The sequence below is a fragment of the Athalia rosae genome, chromosome 6, assembly GCF_917208135.1.
Source record: "Athalia rosae chromosome 6, iyAthRosa1.1, whole genome shotgun sequence".
Classification (NCBI taxonomy): Eukaryota; Metazoa; Arthropoda; class Insecta; order Hymenoptera; family Athaliidae; genus Athalia; species Athalia rosae.
In genome coordinates, this window is record NC_064031.1 from 7,668,760 (window position 1) to 7,673,759 (window position 5,000).

A 5,000-nucleotide genomic window follows, 5' to 3' on the forward strand; every position below is an offset into this window, starting at 1 on the left:
TCGCGCATCACTCGTTGGATCGAAAAATTTTCAAAGTCCGAAAGAGTCGCGCATCACTCGTTGGATCGAAAAATTTTCAAAGTCCGAAAGAGTCGCGCATCACTCGTTGGATCGAAAAATTTTCAAAGTCCGAAAGAGTCGCGCATCACTCGTTGGATCGAAAAATTTTCAAAGTCCGAAAGAGTCGCGCATCACTCGTTGGATCGAAAAATTTTCAAAGTCCGAAAGAGTCGCGCATCACTCGTTGGATCGAAAAATTTTCAAAGTCCGAAAGAGTCGCGCATCACTCGTTGGAACGAAAAATTTTCAAAGTCCGAAAGAGTCGCGCATCACTCGTTGGAACGAAAAATTTTCAAAGTCCGAAAGAGTCGCGCATCACTCGTTGGATCGAAAAATTTTCAAAGTCCGAAAGAGTCGCGCATCACTCGTTGGATCGAAAAATTTTCAAAGTCCGAAAGAGTCGCGCATCACTCGTTGGATCGAAAAATTTTCAAAGTCCGAAAGAGTCGCGCATCACTCGTTGGAACGAAAAATTTTCAAAGTCCGAAAGAGTCGCGCATCACTCGTTGGATCGAAAAATTTTCAAAGTCCGAAAGAGTCGCGCATCACTCGTTGGATCGAAAAATTTTCAAAGTCCGAAAGAGTCGCGCATCACTCGTTGGATCGAAAAATTTTCAAAGTCCGAAAGAGTCGCGCATCACTCGTTGGATCGAAAAATTTTCAAAGTCCGAAAGAGTCGCGCATCACTCGTTGGATCGAAAAATTTTCAAAGTCCGAAAGAGTCGCGCATCACTCGTTGGATCGAAAAATTTTCAAAGTCCGAAAGAGTCGCGCATCACTCGTTGGATCGAAAAATTTTCAAAGTCCGAAAGAGTCGCGCATCACTCGTTGGATCGAAAAATTTTCAAAGTCCGAAAGAGTCGCGCATCACTCGTTGGATCGAAAAATTTTCAAAGTCCGAAAGAGTCGCGCATCACTCGTTGGATCGAAAAATTTTCAAAGTCCGAAAGAGTCGCGCATCACTCGTTGGATCGAAAAATTTTCAAAGTCCGAAAGAGTCGCGCATCACTCGTTGGATCGAAAAATTTCCAAAGTCCGAAAGAGTCGCGCATCACTCGTTGGATCGAAAAATTTTCAAAGTCCGAAAGAGTCGCGCATCACTCGTTGGATCGAAAAATTTTCAAAGTCCGAAAGAGTCGCGCATCACTCGTTGGATCGAAAAATTTTCAAAGTCCGAAAGAGTCGCGCATCACTCGTTGGATCGAAAAATTTTCAAAGTCCGAAAGAGTCGCGCATCACTCGTTGGATCGAAAAATTTTCAAAGTCCGAAAGAGTCGCGCATCACTCGTTGGATCGAAAAATTTTCAAAGTCCGAAAGAGTCGCGCATCACTCGTTGGAACGAAAAATTTTCAAAGTCCGAAAGAGTCGCGCATCACTCGTTGGAACGAAAAATTTTCAAAGTCCGAAAGAGTCGCGCATCACTCGTTGGATCGAAAAATTTTCAAAGTCCGAAAGAGTCGCGCATCACTCGTTGGATCGAAAAATTTTCAAAGTCCGAAAGAGTCGCGCATCACTCGTTGGATCGAAAAATTTTCAAAGTCCGAAAGAGTCGCGCATCACTCGTTGGATCGAAAAATTTTCAAAGTCCGAAAGAGTCGCGCATCACTCGTTGGATCGAAAAATTTTCAAAGTCCGAAAGAGTCGCGCATCACTCGTTGGATCGAAAAATTTTCAAAGTCCGAAAGAGTCGCGCATCACTCGTTGGATCGAAAAATTTTCAAAGTCCGAAAGAGTCGCGCATCACTCGTTGGATCGAAAAATTTTCAAAGTCCGAAAGAGTCGCGCATCACTCGTTGGATCGAAAAATTTTCAAAGTCCGAAAGAGTCGCGCATCACTCGTTGGATCGAAAAATTTTCAAAGTCCGAAAGAGTCGCGCATCACTCGTTGGATCGAAAAATTTTCAAAGTCCGAAAGAGTCGCGCATCACTCGTTGGATCGAAAAATTTTCAAAGTCCGAAAGAGTCGCGCATCACTCGTTGGATCGAAAAATTTTCAAAGTCCGAAAGAGTCGCGCATCACTCGTTGGATCGAAAAATTTTCAAAGTCCGAAAGAGTCGCGCATCACTCGTTGGATCGAAAAATTTTCAAAGTCCGAAAGAGTCGCGCATCACTCGTTGGATCGAAAAATTTTCAAAGTCCGAAAGAGTCGCGCATCACTCGTTGGATCGAAAAATTTTCAAAGTCCGAAAGAGTCGCGCATCACTCGTTGGATCGAAAAATTTTCAAAGTCCGAAAGAGTCGCGCATCACTCGTTGGATCGAAAAATTTTCAAAGTCCGAAAGAGTCGCGCATCACTCGTTGGATCGAAAAATTTTCAAAGTCCGAAAGAGTCGCGCATCACTCGTTGGATCGAAAAATTTTCAAAGTCCGAAAGAGTCGCGCATCACTCGTTGGATCGAAAAATTTTCAAAGTCCGAAAGAGTCGCGCATCACTCGTTGGAACGAAAAATTTTCAAAGTCCGAAAGAGTCGCGCATCACTCGTTGGAACGAAAAATTTTCAAAGTCCGAAAGAGTCGCGCATCACTCGTTGGATCGAAAAATTTTCAAAGTCCCAACGATTCTCGCATGGAACTAAGTTCCAACGTACTGCCAAATTTTTCAGGTCGCGTTGCTGTTTTGCCCCATAAGGAACACGTGTTATGACCGGCCGGCTCCGACGTCCGAGCGGCACCGTTGATACTTCATGCACCGAGCGGTCTCGACCGGTCGGTCGGCACCTAGTCCTCGGGTTTCGGAACTTTCGACTTGTTTCGGCCCGTATCTCGACATCCCTTTGCGGGTTTGTTGTCGGGGCTATGGTTTCGTCCTCACCGTGTCACGAACACGCAGACAAAAATTTTTTTCGAATTTTGAAAATTTTTCGTCTGAGCGGAGATTCGCACCACAGGCGTTCGTTTCGTTCCGGTAAGAACCACTCTCACGAGTTCAAAGTTTTTCCGAGCGCTCACGTTTCGCAGGGGCGAGTTCTTCGCTCCGTCTAGAAAATATGATTCAATTTGAATCGTCGACACTACCTAACCGCGGGTCGGTGTCTAAGACCGAATGGCCCTTTATGCGGTGACCAGAAAGTCTTCTCTCGCAAGTCGAGGGAAGCAGTCGAACAGAGGCATCAACTCGCCACATTCCGTGCGTATCACAGTCTGTTCGCAGACGGTACACATTGATTTCCAATCGTACTCCCGACGCTTGCAATCTAGCCGAAGGATACGAGAAGGATAATTCGAACGATTTGCACCGGGGAGTCGACAAAAATTGTCTTCACCCGAGGAAACACAAAGTCGAACAGAGCGCTCTGAGCGCTAGTACGCGTACACAAGTTGTGCGGTACCAGATATACATATTATATTAAAACGTGTGGCCGACCGGGCAAAGACTCGGCGGCATGGGGCAACACACGAAAAGAGCTACCAATAACACAAAGCTCCCTGGTTGATCCTGCCAGTAGTCATATGCTTGTCTCAAAGATTAAGCCATGCATGTCTCAGTGCAAGCCATATTAAGGTGAAACCGCGAATGGCTCATTAAATCAGTTATGGTTTCTTAGATCGTACCCACATTTACTTGGATAACTGTGGTAATTCTAGAGCTAATACATGCAAACAGAGTTCCGACCAGAGATGGGAGGAATGCTTTTATTAGATCAAAACCAATCGGTGGCGGGTTCGTCCCGTCCGCCGTTTACTTTGGTGACTCTGAATAACTTTGGGCTGATCGCACGGTCTTGGTACCGGCGACGCATCTTTCAAATGTCTGCCTTATCAACTGTCGATGGTAGGTTCTGCGCCTACCATGGTTGTAACGGGTAACGGGGAATCAGGGTTCGATTCCGGAGAGGGAGCCTGAGAAACGGCTACCACATCCAAGGAAGGCAGCAGGCGCGCAAATTACCCACTCCCGGCACGGGGAGGTAGTGACGAAAAATAACGATACGGGACTCATCCGAGGCCCCGTAATCGGAATGAGTACACTTTAAATCCTTTAACGAGGATCAATTGGAGGGCAAGTCTGGTGCCAGCAGCCGCGGTAATTCCAGCTCCAATAGCGTATATTAAAGTTGTTGCGGTTAAAAAGCTCGTAGTTGAATCTGTGTCCCACGCTGTCGGTTCACCGCTCGCGGTGTTTAACTGGCATGATTGTGGGACGTCCTACCGGTGGGCTTAGCCTTTCGGGGCGGCCCAACTAATATCCCATCGCGGTGCTCTTCATTGAGTGTCGAGGTGGGCCGGTACGTTTACTTTGAACAAATTAGAGTGCTTAAAGCAGGCTATTTTCGCCTGAATACTGTGTGCATGGAATAATGGAATAGGACCTCGGTTCTATTTTGTTGGTTTTCGGAACCCCGAGGTAATGATTAATAGGAACAGATGGGGGCATTCGTATTGCGACGTTAGAGGTGAAATTCTTGGATCGTCGCAAGACGGACAGAAGCGAAAGCATTTGCCAAAAATGTTTTCTTTAATCAAGAACGAAAGTTAGAGGTTCGAAGGCGATCAGATACCGCCCTAGTTCTAACCATAAACGATGCCAGCTAGCGATCCGCCGAAGTTCCTCCGATGACTCGGCGGGCAGCTTCCGGGAAACCAAAGCTTTTGGGTTCCGGGGGAAGTATGGTTGCAAAGCTGAAACTTAAAGGAATTGACGGAAGGGCACCACCAGGAGTGGAGCCTGCGGCTTAATTTGACTCAACACGGGAAACCTCACCAGGCCCGGACACCGGAAGGATTGACAGATTGAGAGCTCTTTCTTGATTCGGTGGGTGGTGGTGCATGGCCGTTCTTAGTTGGTGGAGCGATTTGTCTGGTTAATTCCGATAACGAACGAGACTCTAGCCTGCTAAATAGGCGTACTTTCCGGTATCTCGAAGGCCCCCGGCTTCGGTCGGGAGGTTTTTACTACCGGCGTACAAATAAATCTTCTTAGAGGGACAGGCGGCTTCT

General features: G+C 46.6%; 1 non-coding gene across 1 annotated transcript in view; it reads left to right on the forward strand.

Moving 5' to 3' along the window:
* The first annotated feature begins 3,485 nt into the window (after nt 1-3,485).
* LOC125501534 overlaps nt 3,486-5,000 on the forward strand; it is a 1,914-nt gene continuing 399 nt past the window's right edge. The window contains exon 1 of the ribosomal RNA XR_007279124.1: nt 3,486-5,000. This exon is cut by the window's right edge and continues 399 nt beyond it. This is a non-coding gene — a ribosomal RNA (small subunit ribosomal RNA).